The 25331-nt window shown below is 40.8% G+C and overlaps 1 protein-coding gene across 1 annotated transcript in view; it reads right to left on the bottom strand.

Moving 5' to 3' along the window:
- Window positions 1-25331, bottom strand: part of ntrk2a (neurotrophic tyrosine kinase, receptor, type 2a) — a 308857-nt gene that overhangs the window by 168221 nt on the left and 115305 nt on the right. The gene's annotated exons all lie outside the window — the stretch shown is intronic.

The raw sequence follows: 25331 nt of genomic DNA, 5'->3' as shown, positions 1-25331 counted from the left end.
AGACAGACAAACTGTTGATTAATAGTTTTTTTTTGCTATATTTTACTTCCATTACAAAAAGTAGAACGATTGATGTCATCCAGTTTATAATCAGATGAGGGTACAATGTTATAACTAATTGTTTTGTTTCATTTATGTTATAAATAACTTTTTTAAATAACAAGGTATGAATTTCGGGATGTATATTGCATACATTTCTCTGACATTAAATGTACCTATTGAATTGCTGGTGGCTAAGTGGCTACTTAAACTGTATATGACACATACAAGCCAGGACGTTCTCAGGTTCAGAACATATTTTATCCCATAAGACCATAAGACACAGGAGAAGAATTAGAGCATTTGGCCCTTTGGATCTGCTCCAGCATTCGATCATGCCTGATTTATTATTCCTCACAACCCCATTCTCCTGCCTTCTTTGACACCCTAATTACTCAAGAACCCATCAAACTCTGCTTTAAATATATCCCTTGACTTGGTCTCCACAGCCATCTGTGGCAATAAATTCCATAGACTCACCACCCTCCAGCAAAAGAAATTCCCCTTCATCTCTATTCCAAAGGGATATCCTTGTATTCTGAGGCTGTGCCAGAAAAGTATCCAAGATCCCCATTGCTGACTTTTCTCAATCAGCTTGAATCAATCGATGTCTAGCATGACCTAGACAACATAGGCTTGGGCTGAATATCGAACGGAGGCTGGTATAATCATCACTAAATCCCCTTAACTACCAATATCTAACTACATCAGTCATCTACACAAGGTCAGAAACTGGTCATCTTGCAGCAAGTTATTCAACCTCTGACCTCCCAGAGCCTTTCTACCATCTACAGTACCATGCAAAAGTCTTAGGCACACACATTTATATATACAGTATATAATATATGGCTTGGATACCTAAGAATTTTGCACAGTACAGTAGTAATTTTATGTATTGCACTGCTGCAAAAAAATAACAAATTTCATGACATATGCAAGTGATGAGAAACCTGATTCTGAACCGAAAATGGAAGGAGGCAGGGAGAGGGAATCATGGTTTGGAAAATGGAAAAGGAGAGGGGAGAGAGTAGGAAGCACGAGAAAGACAATCTGTAATGAACAATAAATTGACTGTTTGGATTCGAATGACCTTGCCTAGTGTGCAGGGCTGGGTGTGTCTGCACCTGCGCGACCACCATTCTCCTGGCACTCCTTCTCTGTCATACGTCCCACACCCCTCCTCTCGTGCTCCACCCTCACCATTCCCAACATCCTTTGCTCCACCAGATTTACAAACTCGCTCGCCACTCCACATTGACAAATACTGACAAAGTCTTAAGCACTCTAGCAAATATATACGTGACTAAGACTTTTGTACAGTGCAGCAATGTCTCCCCATTTAATAAATACAAAGAGATCCTGCAGATTCTGGAAATCCAGAGTAACTCACACAAAATGCTGGCAGACATCAGCCGATCAGCTGACTAGGCAGCGTATATGGAAATGAATAAACAGTTAATGTTTTGAGCCGAGATCCTTCATCAGGACCGACCAGGATTCATCTCTCTATTTCCCTGGATGAGAATAGCCCCCATGACACTTGAGAACTTTAACAATATGGAGAACAAAACAGCCTATCTAATTGGTACAACGGGCAAATGCACTCTCCGTGCCACCAAAAAAAAAATTAAGCATTCAGAATATTCCATCCACCCAATGCACTGTTCAAACTTCAAAGCAATAGTAAATATATTATCAAATTACATACATTTATGTCACCATATACAACCCTGGGATGTGTTTTCTCGAGGGCATGGTTAGTAAATCCAAGAACCATAATAGAATCAATGAAAGACCGCACTCGACAAGACAGACAAGCAACCAACATCCAAAAAACAATAAACTGTGCAAACACAAAAGAAGAAAAAAGAAACAATAACAATAAATAAATAAATAAGCAATAAATATCAAGAACATGAGATGAAGAGTGCTTAGAAGTGAGTAAACAGACTGTGGGAACAGTTCACTGATGGGACAAGAGAAGTTGAGTGAAGTCATCCCCACTGGTTCAAGAGCCTGATAGTTGAGGGGTAACTCACTTTGGCTGCTCAATAGTATTTCACAAATCCATGACCTCTACCATCAAGAACATCGGGTATAGCAACAATAAAAGTTCCAGTATCCTCACTCTCCTTGCAAATATATTACTGTACTTAAAAAAACATAGTTAGCCTTGTTTAGTACAGCCCCAATAATGTCTCATATGCAATAGTGGAACAGAAACAAACATTTCAGTCCCAGTCTAGAAGGAGACAGGGCAAATAAAAGTTTGTTACCATAGTTACCTTTATAGCCATTGCAATTTACTCCCTGCTCTATTTTTAAATTTGTGGCTGCTGCAGAAGGCGGATCTCAGTTTGCATTGAATATATGACCATAAGACCATAAGCCATAGGAGCAGAATTAGGCCATTTGGTCCTTTGAATTTTCTCTGCCTACCAGTCATGGTGGATCCTTTCTTTTCTCTCCTCATCTCCAATCTCCAGCCTTCTCCCTACAGCCTTTGATGCTGTACCCAGTGCAGAACCTATCAATCCCAACCTCAAGTAACACCCAGCGACCTGGCCTCCACAGCTGCCTGTAGTAACAAATACCGCAAATTCAAGCAACACACATCAAAGTTGCTGGTGAACGCTGCAGGCCAGGAACATCTGCAGAATTCCTCATGATTACCACAAATTCAACACCCTCTGGCTAAAGAAATTTCTCTGCATCTCTGTTTTAAATGGACGCCCCCCTATCCTGAGGCTGTGCCCTCTTGTCCAAGACTCCCTCACCATGGGAAACATCCTTTCCACATCTACTCAGTCTAGGTCTTTCAACATTCAAAAAGGTTTCAATGAGATCACCCTTCATCGTTCTAAATTCCAGCGAGTACAGGCCCAGAGCCATCAAATGTTCCTCATATAATAACACTTTCATTCCTGGAACCATCCTTGTGAACCACCTTTGAACCCTCTCCAATGACAGCACATCTTTTCTTAGATAAGGAACCCAAAACTGTTCACAATAATCAAGGTGAGGGTTCACCAGTTCCTTATAAAGCCTCTGCATCATACCCCTGCTCTTATATTCTAGACCTCTTGAAATGAATACAAACATTGCATTTCCCTCCCTCACCACTGACCCAACCTGCAAGTTAACCTCCGGAGTATTCTGCACAAGGACTCCCAAGTCCCTGTGCATCTCAGATTTTTGGATTTTCTCCCCATTTAGAAAACAGTCTGCACATTTATTCTTCTACCAAAGTCCATGTCCGTTCATTTTTCAACATTATATTTCATTTGCCAATTTCTTGCCCATTCTCCTAATCTGTCCAAGTCCTTCTGCAGCCTACCTGTTTCCTCAACACTACCTGCCCCTCCACCAATCTTTGTACCGTCTGCAAACTTGGCAACAAAACCATCTATTCCATCATCTAAATCATTGCTATACAGCTTAAAAAGAAGCAGTCCCAACACCAATCTCTGCAGAACACCACTAGTCACTGGCAGCCAACCAGAAAAGGATGCTTTTATTTCAACCCACTGCTTACTACCAATTAGCCAATGATCTGACCATGCTAGTAACTTTCTTGTAAAAGACATGGGCTCTAAACTTGATAAGCAACCTCATGTGTGGCTCCTTGTCAAAGGCCTTCTGAAAGTCCAAATATACAAAATCCACTGCATCGTCTTTATCTATCCTACTTGTAATCTCCTCAAAGAATTCCAACAGGTTTGTCAGGCAAGAGTTTCCCTTAAAGAAACCATGCTGAGTTTGGTCCTGCGTCACCGAGTTTGGTCCTGCGTCACCAAGTTTGGTCCATAACCTTATCCTTAACAATTGACTCCAACATCTTCCCAACACTGAGGTCAGGCTAATTGGTTTTATAATTTCCTTTCTGTTGCCTCCCACATTTCTTAAAGATTGAAATGACATTTGCAATTTCCCAGTCCCACTGAACCATGCCAGAGTCCAATGCTTCTTGAAAGACCATTACAAATGCCTTCACAATCTCTACCAATACCTCTTTCAGAACCCTAAAGTACAGATCATTTGGTCTGGGTAACTTATGTACCTTTAAGTCTACAGCTTTTTGAGCACCTTTCTCCCTTGTAATAATAACTGCACTCACTTCTCTTCCCTCACACGCTACAACATCTGCCACATTGAAAGTGTCTTCCACGATGAAGACTGATACAAAATGATCACTTAGTTCATCTGCCACCTCCTTGTCCCCCATTGTTATTTCTCCGGCCTCATTTTCTAGCAGTCCTATATCCACTCCCATCTCTCTTTTATTCTTTATGTACTAGAAAAAGCTTTTTCTATCCATCTTGATATTGTTTGCTAGTTTGCTTTTATATGTCATCTTTTCCCTCCTTATGATTCTTTTAGTTGCTTTCTGTAGGTTTTTAAAAGCTTTTCAATCCTTTGTCTTCCCTCTCATTTCTGTTTGGTTGTAAGACCCCTCTTTTGCTTATACATTAGCTTTGATTTCACTTGTCAGCCACAGTCGCACTATTTTGTCATTTGAGTATTTCTTTGTTTGGAATACATCCATCCTGCACGTTCCTCATTTTTTTTCCAGAAACTCGACCCATTGCTGTTCTGCTGTCATCCCTGCCAGCATCTCCTTCCAACTGACTTTGGCCAACTCCTCTCTCATACCACTGTAATTTCTTTTACTCCACTGAAATACTGCTATGTCAGACTTTACTTTCTTCCTATCGAATTTCAAGTTGAACTCAATCATATTGCAATCACAGCATCCTAAGGGTTCCTTTACTTTAAGCTTCCTAACTGCCCCCGGTTCATTACGTAACACCCAATCCAGAATAGCTGATCCCCTAGTGGGCTCAATGACAAATTGCTCTAAAAAGCCATCTTGTAGGCATTCAACAAATTCACTCTCTTGAGATCCATTACAAACTTGATTTTGCCAATCGACCTGCATGTTAAAATCTTCCATGACTATCATAACATTGCCCTTTTGACATAACATAGCCTGTGTATAACTGCCATCAGGGTCACTTTACCCTTGCAGTTTCTTAACTCAATCCACAAGGATTCAACATCTCTTGATCCTATGTCACATCTTTCTAATGACTTGATGCCATTCTTTACTAGCAGAGCCCCACCACCCTTTCTGCCCACCCTCCTATCCCTCCAATACAATGTGTATCCTTGGACATTCAGCTTCAACTACAACCATCCTTCAGCCACGATTCAATGATGGCCATAACATTATACATAACAATTCGTAAAAGTGCAACAAGATCATCCACCTTATTTCTTACACTCTGTGCATTGAGATATAACACTTTGAGGTTGCTACCCTTTTTGATTCTGTATCCCTAATGCACAGATACTCACCCTACTGGCTGCAATTTTGTCCTATCATCTGCCTGCCCTTTCTAACAGCCTGACTGCAAGCTATCTTTGCTTTTTTACTATTTGTCCTATCCTGAGTCCCTTCATTCCGCTTCCCTCCCCACTGCCAAATTAGATTAAACCCTCCCCAACATCTCCAACAAACCTACGCATGAGAACATTGGTTCCCCCCTGGGTTAAGCTGCAACCCATACCTTTTATACAGGTCAAACCTCCCCCAGAAGAGATCCCAACGATCCAAGAACCTGAAGCTCTTCCCCCTGCACCATTTTCTCAGCCACACATTTACCTGCCAAATCATCCTGTTTCTACCCTCAGTGGTGCATGGCACAGGTAGCGATGCAAAAATTAGTACCCTGAAGGGAACGTGCAAATTGCAAGCATCCTATACACTGTGCTTTCCTGAGATTCAGGAATGTGAATTGTTCACCGAGTGCCTCTTGCTGAGACACTTCTCCCACTGCTCTTCCATTCTCTTCCAGGATTGTGCCCTGCTCTATTCATTCTCTGGGTCCAGTCTCAAGGGAACATCTGCTAATATTTTCATCCGTTGCTGCAAGTGGCGTATAGAGAAGATCTGAATCAGAAATATGCTTTCAGCACTTGTCACCCTATTCCCTATGGCCCTGACCAAACTACAGCTACAGAAAAAAGTATAAATTGGAAATAAACAACATCTTGTAGATGGTTGGTATCTTTTTAAAAGCATGCACAGGATGTCCCTCCTGGTCTTTAATATGAAGATTGGAGACTTGAGCTTCAATATGGCAGAGTTGCCATCAAATCAACATTGCACACTGACTTCCATTGTGACTTTCCAGTATCTAGTAGTGCCAGTGTGCATGCTGGACGCTAACGTCTACAGGGGACTCATTTAGAGATGCGAGGACAGATCCAGAAATGATTGCAGGAGTAAGGGATTAGGTGGGGACATATCATACAGCGAATGTAAATTACAGGAGAGAAGGAGACTATTTGGCTCTTCCAAAAACAATGGGCTAATAAAAATCTCTACATATATCTTGATGTGAAGTATTAAACAAATAATTTGCATTTTTATTTGTATATGTACCGATGACCTGAGGGTAACATTATGAAAACATGCAGGCACCTCCCAGCTAACGGAAGACAGCTGCCACTCGATTCCAACTCATCTCCTGCAGCCTCTTTAAACATAGCTTGCATCCACAATTCTTGTTCACTCATTAACCAGGTGCTCCTAGCCTTCACTTACTTGCTTACCTTGTTGTGTCAAGGACCTGTTCTCTCTTGTCTTGTGGCCCCTCGTGACTTGTTACTAGTAAAATATTGTTAACTTCTAAATTGTCTCCGCTGCTCTGCTTTTCAGTCAAGCCTCCTCTACATTTCCTGACGCATTGTCCCAAAGAAGCCTTTTGATTCCCTTCCAACAACCTGATCGTGGCCTCTCTCTCTCTTGCATGCTGTAATAGATTACCACATTACATGACGGCTCCAATGGCTTGACAGTGCTTCTTGTTCTCTGCCTTACAGCATACTTCTCTTTCAAATAAAAGCTCTGATCCTTGGTTCTGCCACCTAATTTTGGAGTGGGGGGAGAGGTCAACTTCAAGTGCTGCCAGATGTAGCCCCTGAACATGGGGTTTTTGTCCCTACTGTAAACTAGCCTGTTGATATAGAAACTAGAATAAATAAAGATATGCATAACCCCACCATTACATTTAGCAGACACCTATATCCTCAGCCTTGCCTGATTCTTAAACCATTTTCAGCTACACCCACTCTCCAGCATTCTCTTTTTCTCAGTCTTTTGAAAAAGGAAATCAATTCCAGATTAAGCACCAAAAAAGATAAATCTTTATGACAATTCTGCCAGAATTATTCACTCTCACAAAAACTAATCAAGCAGAACACCAAAGTAACTTGGGTCTAACTTTACAGTCAAACTATTCACCTTTGACCAGCTATATACAAACTTGCAACCTGACACCCATGTTACTCTGTAGAGAATTGTGTTTCATATTATTTCAGAACTTCTTATCGGTACAGAAAAACTCGAGTGGGAGTTTACATATTGAGGATAATTGTTTAATATATTTATCCTTCACCAATACAAAGCCTATAAAGCAAGGATTTACTGGGTCAGTTGAGTTATTTTGTTGTTTCCAGTCTCTGCAAACTATTAATCCCATTCACTCTCCTGGTAAAGAAGTTCAGGGGCATAACATTAATTGCCTTAGCTGGAATTAGAAATTAAAAGAAATCTTCTAAATCATAATCCAAAGTGAGACGTATCTTCATTTAATGAATAAATGCATGGAGGTTCTTTGGCTTGCTGCAATGTTACTTCAGACCACCGGATTACATTTCAGTAGCGCTTCAAGTTCTCTGTGTGTCTGGAGTGCAACTCGCAGTGGTACTCAGGCATGTACAGTGATATCTAGTGGTGTGCATCTTCCATAATGTTCCTTCATGCATGTTTTGCTTATGCAGGCCATACTTGCAAAATCACACCAACAATATGCCAATAGGAATGCACCCGCCTGTGAATGGAAAGCGGGGAGGCTGGAAATGGCTGCACACCCTCTTTAACTTCAAAGTTACCTCTTGCTGTCATTATCCTTTAAGCATAACAACAATTAACACCACAGACTCAACCTCACCTTCTCCACCACGTCACCCAAGATTAACAGCAGTCAATCAGCCCACCCCAATGAATCAACGTGACTCTCAAAGTACTGACCTTTACACAATCAAACCCCATCTCAATCCCTTATTCCTGATGGCAAACTGAGCATACCAAACACTCAGGGTCTCTGCTTCGGATATGTGCATTGTAGAATCCTGAAGGGGTGTTCCCTTGAGAGAAACATTTTGTCCCACCACACACAGAGCGTTTAACGTGCCTTTACTGAGATCAGAATTATACCAGAGAATATTGATGGGCTGGAAAAGACAAACTAATTTATCAACACCTCCCCATATTTTATATTTATAGTATATCTAGCTCTGTATACACTGTGCACATTAAGTACTAAACATTCAATGAACTTCAAAAGTTCATACTTACCAGCTTAGAAATTGTTCAGCATATGTAAATGTGCTTAACCATTACATACAGTTCATATTCTATACCTTAATATTATGGCCTGGGTCAATTTTGATCCGGCCCAAGAATCCCCTCATAACAAGTGTTTATACCAAATTTTGAACCACAGATCTATTTAGAATGTATAAATAGCCTATCTGACATTAATAAATGGATAATTAATCCTTAATTAATGTTTCAGAGATTTAGTATCCATTTCAATAGATACAGGTCAAATTTGACCCGGAACAGCCTCAATGTACAAAAATTTGTAGCACCTGTACAAAAGTATAACATTTTAAAATATTTTCATTTTTGTGCAATTTGGGTCACTTTGGGAAAAGTCATCAAATTTCGGCTAAAAAAAATTGCATTTAGGGTGTTTTTACTGTTGTCAAATGTCAGAACAGGTCAAAGTTGACCCGAACAGCATGTAAGGGTTAAATTCAGTAATTAATGTGCTTTGTGTCAACAATATCTTGTTTGACAGGCCACAACTGAAAGGTTCAATACTGAACAGTATTGCATTCTCAGAGCTTTTATGGGCCTATGATGTGATTTTCATAATTTCAAGTTAAATATATTTAATTCAGAGAAGGGGAAAGCAGTATATTTTGACAAGGGCAGACACCATGTAAAATTCTAAAATATGGATGCAGAAACAAAGAGATCTTGGTGGTTGTGCAAAATCTTTGCAGAAAGCCAGGTAGGTTAAAGAAACAGTTAATCAAGCAAACAGCTTCATAAATCAAAGCAGAATGCAAGAACAAAAACAAAAAATGGTGAACCTACAATAAATGCTTGTTTGAGCTACAATTGTGGTCACTGTGCGTTAGGAAAAAAATAGGCAGAGAATGCTTAGAGGAGTGAGCTCAGAGAATGGGTTCGAACTGAAGAACCTAGAGTTGTCTTCCTGGAGCAGAGACGGTTGAGAGGAGATATGTTCACTGTTCCAAAATCCTGATTAATTGAAGCAGGCTAGAAGATGAGCCCAGAGACTGGGAACCCTGAAACGGGTGACTCACCTCCTAACACCTCCAAGGTTTTCCATCATTTACTTGGCATAAAACAGCAGCATGATGGAATGCTTCTGCCTTGCCTCGATGAGAGCAGTGGCAACAATTAATAAGAAACTCTGCATCAATCACTAACAAACAGCCCACCTGAAAGGTACGTTGTTCATTATCTACACACCAGCGCAGGTTTGGCTGAAGTATGTTATATGCACATAACTTCTTTACATATAATGTACCTAAGTCTCCCAGGCAACATCCCCTGGCACTAGAAATAGAAAGGCTTCATATGCACACGAACTTACGAACACACATTAGTGTGCATGCGCCGGTCGTGCATGCAGCCTGTTACAGCCGTTCCGATCGGATTCTTACTTTTTTCTTCTTACTTTTAACTTACGTTATTTTTTGCATTTTTTTTTCATGGTAACACATCGAAGCTGCACCCTCTCTAACATGCTGGTGGAGAGAGTTTTATTTGGGTTTTTAGCGCTAGAAATAGTTACATCCCGACACGCGGGACAGAAGCGTGCTCGCATTGTTCATTCCAGGGACCAGCTGCTTGCGCTAATGCCGGCCGGTTTAGCGAGCAGAGCGGCGGACACCCCTGCTGAAATCTGGAGGAAAACACACAGAGGATGCAGAGGGGGATCACAAAGTCGAGGAAAGAGGACCGGGTCGAGACAACAGAGACTTATGGAGAAGAGCAGTTCGGTGGGTAATAAAATGGACGAGTTCGCGGCGCTAGCCAGGTGTCAGAGAACATTTCGGGAGTGCAGTGTTATGTGTGTTACTGGAATGGGTCTGCACGAGGACATACCCGATCAAGTCTTTTCCATGGAGGGCTTCCAGACCGTTCAGGCTGACCGGAAGTGCACTGAGAGTGGTAAGCGTAAAGGAGTTGGGTGCTTACTGTTCTGGTTAACAACAGATGGTGCAATCCGGGTCATATTACGATCGAGGAACGTGTTTGTAGACCGGATATTGAACTTTTTACTGTTGAACTTCGGCCACATTCCACCAAGACTCAACACTGGGCGGCACGGGAGGTCGTTCCTGCCTGTGGCCATCGAACTTGCAGCTCCTCCTGTGCAGGGTCAGACACCCTGAGCCACAGACTGGTCCTGGACTTTTTTCCATCTGGCATAGTTTGCATTTTGTTGTTTGATTGTTTGTAGTTTTTATATTGCTATATTTATGCTCCATTCTTGGTTGGTGCGGCTGTAACGAAACCCAATTTCCCTCGGGATCAATAAAGTATATCTATATATCTATCTATCTATCTCAACCACCTAAAATGTTCCCCAGACTTTGTCTGCATCAAAAATGTATTGTCAAATCGTCACTGTCACTGGATCTGAAACCTCTTATTCCCTGTTAAACAGTGATGCTGGAGCACATTCACTAGAAAGTCTGCAGTGATTCAGGAACGTAGGTTACCATCACCTTCCTGAGGACATTGAGGGATGAGAAATAAATGCTTTGCCAGTGATGCACAAGAAATGAACAACTAAGAACAACAAAGGATAAGGATGGAGAAAGTGTTCCAAAATGACTGGCAAAAGACCAAGAGTGACATAAGAAAGAAGTTCATCACACTGTATGTGTTTATAATCTCATATATAAAGGTTAAATATTTCCAGGGGGCAAAAAGTGGCACAATGAAGTCCAGGATTGTGTTGGAAGAAGTCAGTACAGAGTAAAAGGATTACCTGGCCTCCTTCTGTGATGTACTGATTACACGATTCACTTCTGTGCTTGGCTGGGGAAATTTAGAGAAACAGCCTTGCAATATTAGCACTGCTTCTTTTTCCAAATTTTTTATCTATCTATTGTATCCTGCAGTCGCTGTAACAGTTGGAAATGGGCAGCCAATTGCTCTGATAATGCTAGCCCAGCAGGGTAGATTTTTGCTGTAATCCAGTGAGACTGGTTCAAGCATCTCCACAAATGTCACGTCTGGTTTTCCAAAACATTTAATATTTCACTTTCACTTTCAAGGTTACATCCTATGTTCTGTCAGTGTGCTGATCTACTGAACCATATCTACTCATGTTTTAAAAAGTATTTTTGGAAGGAATGTTGGATGGCTATTTTTCTAGTATTCTGATAGAATGCAAAAGACTCCTAGAGATCCAGCTATTGTCATTCTTACAAACTCCAAATCAATCATACAGATACCGTGATGTTGCCACCATTTGTAAATGCCTAAAATCAAGGTTGTTTGCCACTGAAAACTGTCATGAACTGTGTGACGTGCATCTCCTGAGGCACTGGAGCCTATTGCTGTTCTGTTGTTTGGTCAGTTTAAATACTGGACCAGACAGACTGAAAAGACAGGGGGTCGGGATCTGAGGTGAAAGCCGATTTCGTTCATCCTCCGCGATGGTCATTCCTCTCTCTATGGAACTGAGACTATGAAGACTCTCCCGGCTCTGTGCTCCGTGCCCACTAATATGATGAACTGACAAGTGAGGCTTTGGGCCTACTCCGGGCTGCTTCAGGGTTCGGATCTCAGGACTCAATTTTGGTTTGGAATGTTGTTCGCTTCAATTGTTTGCCTGACTCGTGTTTTTTTTTCTCTTGCACATCGGCTGTTGGTCTTTTATTTTTATTTTTATTATTTTCTTTAATTGGATTCTTTTAGGTTTCGTGCTTTGTGGCTACCTGTGAGCAAGCAAAACTCAAGGCTGTATAATTTATACATTCTTTGATAATAAATGTGCTTTGAATTTTGAACCTTTGAATCTCAGTGGCATAGCAGCCCTGAGACATTTAACCCGGAAAATATTGTTTAAACAGTTAAACAAGGTTCAATTTTAATTTCTGATGGTTATAAAAGTTGCTGCTTTGCAAAAATCTGATTTCAAAGACCTTAATGGCTCTTAGCAAAAAAGCAATTCAGAAAATGCATTTAGATTACCAAAATGTATTAGGTTGACTATCAGAAGCTGTCTAAAATAAGCTGAGTGATAACTGCTGAAAGAGTATGTAAGCTCTAATTAAATTGGATCACTTAATTGTTTGTTCTGATCAGAATGAATAATGAGGTAATTTATTGTCACCCAGTATTGATTTTCTTTCCCAAAAAGCAGATTCCAATATCACCTTCTGTTCCTTCTCCTTTCTTGCTTCTCTCTGTCCGATGTTTGCCCTACCCTCTTCTATAAAGTTTTATGGTTCAAAAGTTTTCTTGTAAATTCCACACCGTGTTCTCCATTAAATACGTGGCTTGATGGAATGTCAACATGGTATTTGACTACAGTAAGAACTGGTGCCCTCCTATAAATCAATTCTGCTTTTAGCCCAGGAATGTTCAAGAGAGGCAACAGTAAACCTCTCCAATCTGCACAGCTTAATATTTTTAATAATGTGACAGCTAAGGTATTGGACATGCCAAATCCGCACTTCCCACTAGAAATATAAATATTTCGCACTTTGTATATTTCAAGATGAGCTTGTACATTCATAATTTCAAACTGACAGAAAAAACATAAAATAAATATTCTATTAGAAATCCTAATTTAGCCTTATTGAGTGACAAGGGCAATTTTCCTCTAAAAGTGCAAGAACATTTGATCTTACTGTTACTTGCTGTTATGTTTTGGAAATCCAAAACATAAAATTAATCAAAAGAAAAACACAGAGCAGGGAAACATGAGTCTTAGTTCAGTTTTACTTTAGTAAGGGACGCACTTATGACGCAGTAGTGTAATGATGTATGCCATTCACATACTTTTATATATAATCCGTAATGAATTAGGCAAACAACAAAATGCTTAATCAAACAATATATTTACAATGTTTCTCAAATATTATTTAAATATTAACTTGTCACCTCACATTAAAGAATTGAATATTGCACTTTCTAAAATGTATTGGAGTATGTCATAAAAAAGTGACCTTTCCACTGCCCTACAGATGGACCAGTACATTGGAATAACAAGCTTCAGGCCGCTTTGATACAAAGAATGTGAGATGATTACAGAAACACTTAGTGCAAAAAAAAAACAGCCACAAAAATGCAAATTGAGTAAGAGATATACCACTCCAATTTGCAGGCCCTGTAAAGCTAAGCTAGCATTTGGTTGTAAGCTTTAACATTGCACTGTGCAGAGGTCTGTAACACGAAATGGGAAAATTACTTTGTGGTAATGTGTACAAGTATTAACAATGTACAGGTATATAACTTTCAAAATGTGGTTCTCCTTTAAAAGAATTGATCAACTGGTTTTGTCAAATTGAATTGGACACTTGTGTTAAGTGGAATGTTTTCAAGGGAAGTGAGGTAAGGCTATAGTTACATAAAAACTATCCAATTTCAAAGCAATAAGGTAGCAATTTGCCCCATTAATAACATTCAGAGGAATTTACATTAGAAATAAAGCAAGGGTGAGAGAGAAAATTTTGTTGAAAAAGGATGAGTTAAATTTTACAACAGATCCCATGTTACTCAAAGATGTTTGACCTTTCTCGAAAAATGATTCAATTCTGAGTATAACTATCTGGCTCAGCTTTTTATTGTGCTGTAAACCACACACAAACTTTTACAATACTTTGTGACAACAGGTTACCAGATAACAGATGTTAAAAACTCAGGACAAGTACCGTCTGGCAGTACCTTGATCTAGGCATGGTATAAAGTTGTTACGATCTAGACAGTTTCAATATTATTGAGCTGTCTAGGGGTCAACTTATTTCAGAGGTACAAACCCTCTCTAAACTCTCCTTTGATGAATGCAGATGTAAGTGTACGTGTTTTCGAGTATAACAGAGAAGTATGTACTATGTGCCAGCCCGCATCCAGGCAACCCTGTATAAAGATCAGAGGATTCTGTTACAAGTATGACTGGTTTAGTGCGGCAGGTATTTATAATATCTTCATTTAATGAAAGTGTGACCACCACTTGTGAACATTAAAAAAAGTGTAATGGCTTGCTGTCCAGGTTTTCGCACTATGAATATTACTTTAAACACAATATGTGAAATCCTAACTGTGAGCATTCATTACATAAAAGGTGTGAAAGAAGATATGGAAGTTTAAGCTCTGCTCACAGTAATACTCCATCTCATTTTTTGCTCCCTCCTGTCAATCATACCCTACATTCTGCCCAGTGTTCAACTGACAAAGCATACCTCTGCATGGGAGCAGATTGAGCAGTTTACAGTCGAGATGCCATGGGTTCCAGAATTCAAACATTGCCAAGCAACATAACAAATGTACTGTGTGTGATTTATGCTTTGTGGGTGCACCGTGGTCTGGAGGTATGTTGATTCAATTATATACAGTCAGATAACAGTACTACAATACCCGGCTCCACCTCTGCTACAGTCAAGAAACTGAACAAGAGCAGCAGGTGAAGTAAGTGTAAAGGCTGCACCTGGGCATTTTTCACAATAATAAACTATTAAGTTTCAGTGCTAATCTTAGTCCACATTAATTTGTTTCCACACTATCTATTTTGCATTCTTTGATAGTACATCAATTACATTGATAAGTAAAAAAAAAATTAATGGCAAGAAGAATCTCAAGGTTGAGGATAGTAAGGATTATTACAGCCATTGGCATGGCAGGACCATTATTCTAATTGTAGCAGAACCCTTTCCACCTCTTTATCTTTAAAGATTACAAGTCCTAATAAAAATCTGTGAACAATGAAAATATCAGTGGGTGAACAACTAGGAAACAGCACACATAACTTGCCAAAGTCTAGACTAGTAAAGGCAAAAGATACAAAATATTTCAAGGTGCAAAAGATCAATTGGACAAGGGCCAGTCTCAATGGGATGGACAGAGGTCAAGCCCAGCACACCTCTCCACATTGACACGCCATCCCAGGAACCAGACAGACAAATCATTGACACGCCATCCCGGGAACCAGACAGATGAATCATAGACACGCTATCCCAGGAACCAGACAGACTAATCATGGACACGCCATCCCAGGAACCAGACAGACGAATCATCGACACGCCATCCCAGGAACTAGACAGACGAATCATAGACACGTCATCCCAGGAACCAGACAGACGAATCATAGACACGCCATCCCAGGAACCAGACAGACGAATCATAGACACGCCATCCCAGGAACCAGACAGATGAATCATAGACATGCCATCCCAGGAACCAGACAGACGAATCTCTTGCTCTCAATAGCAAAATATCCTTTATTTTCTAGGTAAGAAGGCCAAAATTGTACACAATATTGTGGTCTTGCCAAGGCTCAAACATAACTGCAATGACACAACTTTATCCCAATACTCAATTCTTTTTGTAATAAATACCAACTTTGCCTCACCAGTGGCCTTCAGTGAATTGTTTACAAGGACACCTAGGTCCCTTTGAGCATCAACACCTACCAATCCTTTACCATTTAAAAATATTCAGTATTTCCATCTCCTTATAGCCTTAAAATAAAAGACCGTAAGACCATAAAATATAGGAACAGAAGTAGGCCATTCACCATTGAGTTTGCTCCGTCATTCAATCATGGGCTGATCAATTCTTCCACTCATCCCCACTCCCCTGCCTTCTCCCCATAACCTTTGATGCCCTGGCTAATCAAGAACCTATCTGTCTCTGCCTTAAATACGCCCAGTGACTTGGCCTCCACAGCTGCTCGTGGCAACAGATTCCACCGATTTACCACCCTCTGACTAAAGTAATTTCTCTGCATCTCTGTTCTAAGTGGACGTCCTTCAATTCTGAAGTCATGCCCTCTTGTCCTAGACTCCCTTACAATGGGAAATAACTTTGCCATATCTAACCTGTTCAGGCTTTTTAACACAAGCACGAGGAAATCTGCAGATGCTGGAAATTCAAGCAACACACACAAAATGCTGGTGGAACGCAGCAGGCCAGGCAGCATCTATAGGCAGCATCTTAGTCCTGACAAAGGGTCTCGGCCCGAAATGTCGACTGTACTTCTTCCTGTAGATGCTGCCTGGCTTGCTGTGTTCCACCAGCATTTTGTGTGTGTTGCAGACCTTTTAACATTTGGAATGTTTCTATGAGATCCCCCCTTGTTCTCCTGAACTCCAGAGAATACAGTCCAAGAGCTGCCAGACGTTCCTCATACAGTAACCCTTTCATTCCTGGAATCATTCTCGTGAATCTTCTCTGAACCCTCTCCAATGTCAGTATATCCTTTCTCAAATATGGAGCACAAAACTGCACACAATACTCCAAGTGTGGTCTCACGAGTGCGTTATAGAGCCTCAACATCACATCCCTGCTCTTGTTTCTAAGACACAGAGTACAAGAGCAAAGAAGTCACAGGTTGCCTTTACAAACATTGGTTTGGCACAGTTGCAGAGCCTGATCCAATAGTGCCACACTATTAGAAATGAGGTAAAAACTTTACAGAGAATGTGGTTGAAAGTAACTAAAATAATTTTAGGAATGAGGGACTTTAGGTAAGTGAAATCACTGGAGCAGCTTGGGTTGTTATTCTTAGAACAGAGGAAGTTACAATGGAACCTTATAGAGGTATTTACTATCATGGGTATAGAGAGAGCGAGAAGTTCTCCTATTATCAGAAGAGTCAAAGAAATGAAGGACTCAGAATGAAGGTATTCGGTGAAAGAATCAAAAATAACATGATGGAAATATTTTTCAGAGTGGTTATGATGTATACTCAGTCACAGGTAATAATGGAGGCAGTTTAAATTCCTTTATTCAAAACAAGCCAATTAAATATCTCAAAGGGGAGAATTTATAGGAACGATGAAGAAAAGGGAGTTTCCGACTGGATTGCTCTCACACTAGCACTTGACATGGACCTAATGGGCTGAAAGACTCTTTCCACAATTCTGTCTTGGTGTCATTCATAAAAGCATCAAAGAAAGCAGTACTGATAATGGCTGTTAACTGTTCAACTCTTCCACTGTCGATGTGCTCTTGCTTGACTTTCACTGGCCATCTCCAGGAAGGTCATTGAGCCCATGAGTGTAAATTAAACTTAGTAGTTCATGTTACTATCACTGTACTGGAGCAATTAACAGGTTCAAATCAGTAACTCACCTGTGATTGGTGGTCTATTATGCACAGCCTGAAATGCGTTTATTAAATGTGGAGTTGGACATGATAGAGCTGGCCTCCTGAGCACTGAAACCTTAAACATGTTTAAACAACTGCCCCAGCTCGACATTCACAAAACTGTGCACTTGCATAAAATTCAGCCCACAGTTTCAGTATTGTCGACGCAATAGGACTATCAAATAATACTGATGACATCGTACTAGTTTGCTGGAGTAAATATCATGTGAGATTTAACTAAAAGAAATTAACATTCATTCACCTTGTAACTGAACCGCAGAACCACATCTGAATGAAACTTCAGAAATGAACCATCCAAAAAATTAGCTTAGTAATTAAAAAAAAGACATTTCTTTGAGCCCAAATCCATCTGCAATTTTCTTGCTAAAATTATTTAAATACCAAAACACTACTAGATCTTTAAAGTATAATCGGGTAAGCTGTCAAAAATAGGATAATTATCCACTTTCCATTCTAATGTGCAATGCTCTTAAAATATGCTCAAGCTTATGAAAACCTGTACAGGCAGGTGTAAGTACAAGCTGTAAAACTGACAATTGACAGGGTTTGATTGGCATTTGTGCTAAAAGCAATCACAGGTCACAACTCTCATTTGTTATCACAGAATAATAGATGGAAAAGTTGCACATGCTCAAAATACAACGGTACAGACTTGGAGTTAATCAGCAGACATGCCGAAACCTGGCTAACTAGTTGTACGCGAATGGACCGGCACATCAACAGGCAGCTGCTGTCCCACTCACAAGATGAATAATTGCTGGGTGAAATCAGGAGGCAATAGGATACACGCTCAACCCTTATCCTGTCCTCACTTCACTGAAATATTAGACTGGAAGAGAAAGGATATTTTTCTATTGCAAGCATGTTGATTTTCTTATTAACCTAAAATATTCTATAATTATATGAAAAATGATCACGGTGATAATACTTACGCAATTATTTCAGACAGAAAATTTGTTAAGGAAAAATTACAGTGGAATACTGAAGTTGAAACGAGGCATGGAGAACATTTAGACAGAAATAAATTGGCCTGGAATTTCAATCAAGTAGTACTATATACCTTAAATCTTTAAGTAAATTTATTATCAAAGTATATATACGAGGGGTGATTGATAAGTTTGTGGCCTAAGGTAGAAGGAGTCAATTTTAGAAAACCTAGCATATTTATTTTTCCTACATTTACACACTTAGTCCAGCGGTCGTGGAGCATACGGACCCCTTCTTTGTAGATGTCGGCGTCTTGGACCTCCAGTAGGTAGTCAACAGCAGGGGTGATTGATAAGTTCGTGGCCTAAGGTAGAAGGAAATTAGCTATTAACTTCAAACTTTCTGCATTGTCACTCAAAGCGTTGAACTGTATGTGCATGTAATGAGAAATGTATATCTCATCTCTTTCTACCTTAGGCCACGAACTTATCAATCACCCCTGCTGTTGACTACCTGGAGGTCCAAGACGCTCTCGTTACATGCACGTGCAGTTCAGCTTTTTGAGTGATAATGCAGAAAGTTTGAAGTTAATAACTTATGTCCTTTTACCTTAGGCCACGAACTTATCAATCACCCCTGCTGTGGACCACTTCTACAAAGACGGGATCCGTATGCTCCACGACCGCTGGACTAAGTGTGTACATGTAGGAGGGGACTATGTTGAAAAATACATGTGCTACGTTTTCTAAAATTGACTCCTTCTACCTTAGACCACGAACTTATCAATCACCCCTCGTATGTCACCATATACTACCTTGAGATTCGTTTTCTTGCAAGCTTTCATAGTAGAACAAAGAAATACAATAGATCCAATGAAAAACTACACACAGGCAAGGACTGAAAATCAACCAACAACCAATGGAGAAAAGAAGACAAACTGTGCAAATACAGTAATGATAAAATTTGTAAAACAGTCTGCCAACTTTCCTTCAATAGTTCATACTTTTGGATCTTGCTTCCAGTTCTCAGGTGTCAAAGAGCAGAGCCATTGTGCAGAACACTGGGTAAGTAGTTATGGAAGGCGGGCTCAGCAGGAGAGAATTATTCATACTTATGAATCAGTGCCAATAATGGCAAGAGAGGGAGATAGGAGAAAAACTAGAGATCAGATACCAGAGGAATATTTTACCTAGTTGAAGAAATAAGGCTTATAAAGTATCAAAAGATCAGGTGGAGAAAATCCATAAGAATTGTTGGACAGTGGGGTTTTAAAATTAATGTAGTAGGTGATGTTAATTACAGCCCTGTGCATTCTGTTAAATTACTCTTATCAGTGAATGACTAAAAGATTTTGTCTGTGATGAACATGCCGGACATGTGTTGCAACCATGTCGCTCTCCATTATGGGAGTGGGGCGGGTGGGGAGGCTGGTTTCCTTGTGTTTGTCAGGATACTTTTATAAAGATTCTACAGTGACATTACTGACGGCTTAATAACTCACACATGCATTAAATATCTCGCAAGGGGAGAAATTTAATCCTCTGGTTGGTTGGAAGAGGGTCAGTGGAGGTTAAATTATAAAATTCTAAAATTCTCACTGTGAGTTCTGATGGTTAAGGTGAAGGCAAAGAACCCACTCTGGAGAGGTGGTCGGTAATGTAAAGATGTTATTGAGGTTAGTGGCTCAGATTTCAAATGCATTTAAGCTAGGAGATGAATGGGGGCACAAAGTGATATAATTTCAAAGCTGGGGGATCAGCTAGGATCATGCTTCACCTCAATTCACCAACACAAAGTCCAACCTCAGAGGCAAACTTTCCCTGCCTTCATTTCAGTGACTGGCTGCAGCATTCAGACAAGGCCCAGCCATTAAATTCAGCTAGATCTTTAAGTTTCTGAGATCCGTTTCATAGGAAGGATGTGGAAGCTTTAGAGAGGGTGCAGAGAAGACTTTTCAGGCTGCTGCTTGGATTAGAGAACATGTCTTATGAGGAACGGTTGAGCAAGCTGGCACTTTTCTCCCTGGAGTGAAAGGGGATGAGAGGTAATTTGATAGAAGTGTAGATGATGATCAGACAGCCAGTGCTTTTTCCCAGGTGGCAACAGTGAGTGGACATACCTGTAAGGTGATTGGAGGAAAGTATAGGGGGGATGTCAGTGGTAGGTTTTTTTTTACATAAGGAGAGGTAAGTGCATGGAACACACTGCCAGGAGTGGTGGTAGAGGTAGGTATACTCGGGATATTTAATAGTCTTTTAGATAGGCACACGGATAAGAGAAAAATAGAGGGCTATATGAGAAGGAAGGGCTAGATCAATCTTGGAATTGGTTAAAAGGCTGGCACAACTTCTTGGGCCAAAGGACCTGTATTATGATATACCGTTCAATGTTCTACGCTCTATTTGCAAACTTCCCAACTTCAACATCTCCTTCACCATGAACCTAAGAACGTTTCAGGCAATTTCAGTGCAATTCCCACAACAGCAACTTCCTACCAGCTGATTACCATTGATAACTCTCTAGATGACTTGCTTTCAGGTGAGGCTCTAGCTTTTAGAGCTAAAGATGCTGCAGCCTTATCACAATACTTAAAACAGCTGGAGTGTAACGTGCTGGCATGGACTGAGCACTGGTTACTGGACAGAGAGTAGGAATAAATGGATTATTTTCAGGTGGGGAGACTGCGATTAGTGGGCTGGCACAGGGTTTGGAGCTGGGATCCCAGCTGTCCACAGTTTATATCTATGATTTGGACTGAGGGTTAGGTGGAAAATGCATACAGTATAATGTGGCCCTGTTTGCTAATAAGACTAAAGTACCTGGCCATGCAGGATATAAGGAGGATGCAGAGAGGCTTTGGGGAATTTAGACAGGTTAAGGGAAGGGGCAAGGACAAAGCAGATAGAATATGTGGGAAAATGTGACATCATCAGTGAAAATATAAAGGTAAAGTATTTTTAAATGGTGAGAACTTTAGGGACGTTAGTGTGTGAGGAGACCTGGGTGTCCTTGTACACAAATTACTGGAAATTTACAGGCAGGTTAATCAGGTAACTAATAAAATAACTGATCATTGGATCTCCATTGGAAAAGGATTTGAATTTAAGAGTACAGATGTCTTACTACAATTGCTGCCCAAATGAGATAACACCTGGGAAACTACACATAGGTCTAGTCTTCCTCCCCAAGGAAAAATATTCTTAGATACAGTCATAGAGTAATTCAACATGGAAGCAGGACCTTCAGCCCAACTCATCCATGCTGACCCGAATGTCCATCTGAGCTAATCCAATCTTTTAATAGAAAAGGGTCACACCTAATTGAATCCTGGGGTGGCAGGATTGTCTTATGAGGAGAAATAACCAGGTGGGTATTCTCTTGTGTATAGAAAAATGAAAGTGATCTTCTTAAAGTGCCAAGTTAGCATTCATTTCCTGAGGTCCAGAATACAAGAGCAGGAATGTGATGCTGAAGCTTTATAGGCACTGGTAGGGCCTCACCTTGACTATTGTGAACAGTTTTGGGCTCCTCATCTTAGAAGAGATGTGCTGGCATTGGGGAGGGTCCAGAGGAAGTTCACAAGGATGATTCCAGGAATGAAAGTGTTACATACGAGGAACGTTTGACGGCTCTGGGTCTGTACTTGCTGGAATTCAGAAGGATGGGGGGGGGGGGCGGTCTCATTGAAAGCTTTTGACTGTTGAAAGGCCTAGACAGAGTGGATGTTGTAAGGATGTTTCCCATGGTGGGAGAATCCAGGACAAGAGGGCACAGCCTCAGGATTGAAAGGCGTCCATTCAAAGCAGAGATGAAGAGAAATTTCTTTAGCCAGAGAGCGATGAATTTGTGGAATTTGCTGTGGAGGCCGGGTCGTTGGGTGTATTTAAGGCAGGGATTGATAGGTTCTTGATTGGACACTGCATCGAAGGTTACGGGGAGAGGGCCAGGAAATGGGGTTGGGAAGGAGAAAGAAAGGATCAGCTATGATTGAACGGCAGAGCAAACTTGATGGGCCAAATGGCCTAATTCTGCTCCTATGTCTTATGGTCTAAATAAGTAAAATTCCAACCAGATTCGAGTGGTGGATGTGGAGATGATGTTTCCTCTAGTCTAGTTTAAAAGCCACAATTTCAAAGTAACAGATTTGCTATTCAGGATAGAATGAGAAAGAAATGCCTGTTCCTTCAGAAAAGGAACCTTCGGAAATCCCTATCCAAGAGGACTGTGAAGGAACTATTTCTTTGAATAGAGTCACACAGTACAAAAAATGGGCATTCCAGCCTAACTAGTTCACGCTGACTGAGATTCCCATCTAAGCCAGTCTATTTGCCTGTGCTTGGCCCATATCCCTCTAAACCTTTCCTATCCATATACCTGTCCAAGTACTCCATAGTACATCCTGAGTATATCTAGTAACAGTACCTATGTTTATTCAAGACAAGGACAGAGAGATCTTTGGATATTAAAGGAAATGAGGTTAGTGCAGAAAAGTGATGGAGAGGAAAAAGATCAGCACAACATTACTGGATGTTGTAGCAGGTGCGAAAGCCTAGGTGGCCTACTCCTGCTTCTAGTTATGGTCCAAAGCCAATCAATTATGTTCACAGCGGTGTAGCCAGGAGAAGCTCAGTCCTACTGACTCCACTGAAGCCTTACTAGACACTGCCAGGTTGCCTTGATCCCTTCCCTTCAATGCAACACTTAACATCCAACATTTGGCTCGGCTGCACAGTGACGCGGGCAGGGTTGCTGCTTTCTGTAATTGGGGAACTGCCAGTGCCTGCTGCTCCAGTGCACACCACACCTCACTGAGATGAGGAGAGTTGTTCAGACCTGTCACCATTTAAAAGAGCCTTTTCTCCGCTGGGTGCTGGGCAAGGAACTATGGGCGCATCTCATTTTCATTTCAGTGATGCAGCAGGCAGGTTGCCAAAGGTGGATGGGGCGAAATGATGGGTCTTTTAGTTGAAATAGAATTACCTGGAAGAAGTGGAAGTGAGCAGGAGTGAAGTATGGACCCAAAGTAGTATGATTTATTTTAGACCGAACAGAAGGTATTCACACTTCTCCTGATCTTGCAAAAAAGACTCAGTTTTCGAGTACTGGACTGCCAATGAGCCAGCCCTCCTCCAGATATGACCACAGGTACCTTGCAAATATAATGCTGCCCTACTTTTGTTACAAGACTCAATTTGCCCATCTAAGGTTGACTCCCTCTTAAAGCAAGCCAAAGTCTTAATTATCCCCCCCCCAAAAAAAACAGTCCTAGGACACAGAACTTGAACAGTAAATGCAAGCACCCGATTTTGGAGCAGCAACAGGGAAACCTGCAGCTGAAAACCAAAAGCAAATCATGGTATTGTCTCTAACAGCAGTAAAATGAAGTGTAAGAGTCATACAGAAATCCATTGCAACGGCTGTTAGGGAATAAGCCAAAGTCAAGTAGTCAGAATGTGCAAGTCAATTGCTCTTCATCAGGTTAAATACTAAATGGACCAAATGACTGGCCCCATGGGAACAAGAGATATTAAGGGGGGATAGCTCATCTTGGAGCCTCAGCTGCCTGTTTGTAATGCAGGTTCTGAACAGTCAGGAATAATTGAAAGTGAAAGTTAAAGAATAGTCAGGCTAGGCTACCACAACGATGCCTGAACCCTGATGGTGGTACCAAACTGCAACTGCAAGTGCTGTGTCATTTCAAACCAAAGACTTAAGTACCTTAAGAAGGAACTCTGAAATACGTTCTATCTTTTCTACCTAATTCGTAGGTGGCAAGAACTTGACGGCAATACTTATATTCCAAACTATTGCATTTTATTAGCTGTCAATAACTGTGCAAACAAAAATGTCTTAGTACTTGGCGCAGGAGATGGCTGTATAGGAGCCATCTAAGAAAGAGCCAGTCTCTCTTGCTCTTTAATCGCATGCTCTAATCTTAAGTGATCTATAACTCCTTTTTAATTAGTATGCACAGGAATTAATTGGTTAATGGGTTCACTGCCAGCTCGACATTGTTAGTTCACCATTGTGTCGTCAAATGCATTTGGAACATCATTCAAGACATATTATTGTAGCAGAAACATTTAATCCTGAGTGTTTCAGTAAGCCCATGTTGCTGTCCAGCCTCTTTCAATGCCACCCCACCAAGCTCCTTCCCCTCTTCAATTGACTAAACGTCAAACGGGCATGGATTTATACAGCAGCTGGACAGAGTGCTCCTGTCAAAGTGGGTATTTCATGCACATTCCAGAAGTCCCACGAGACAGCAGTGGTGAGCCACTGCAATCCTCCCGGTGAAGGTGCTCCCAAAGTACTGGATGGGATTAAAATCCAGTGAGGAATAGCTAAATATTTCCAAACCAGACTGATGTGTGACCTGGCGGGGAACTTACAGGAGATGCTAGCTTTTGCCTGATTGGTAGCAAAGGTTGCAGGCCTAAGAGGTGCTGTTCAGGGTAACTTTGGCAAGTAATGTAGTGTATGTAAATGTGTAACCTATATACTGTATGTGACTAATGTTCACATGAACGGTGTGGTTAGAGAAAGTGGTATAAACAAACTCCTTGTGTTTTCGCAACTCTCCATCTCTCTCAGTGATTCATTGTACTTCTGGCACCATGTGCAGAGAAATTAAGAACTTGAACACACATTGTAAATTGTCAAAGAAAAAAGCAAGGAACAGACTTTGCATGAAAGGAAAACCAGGCCTGGATAAGCTGGAAAACCTACCTTTAACCAGCAGGTATAGGTGCACACAGAAGCAGTTCAACTCACTGGCTGCATTGCTAAGCAGCTAACCTTGAGTGAGTGCTGGGAAGTGTTAGCACAGAAAGGAATAATGACCATA

This window comes from Mobula hypostoma, chromosome 16 (assembly GCF_963921235.1).
Source record: "Mobula hypostoma chromosome 16, sMobHyp1.1, whole genome shotgun sequence".
Classification (NCBI taxonomy): domain Eukaryota; kingdom Metazoa; phylum Chordata; class Chondrichthyes; order Myliobatiformes; family Myliobatidae; genus Mobula; species Mobula hypostoma.
This window is presented reverse-complemented; position numbering and strand designations above follow the sequence as displayed.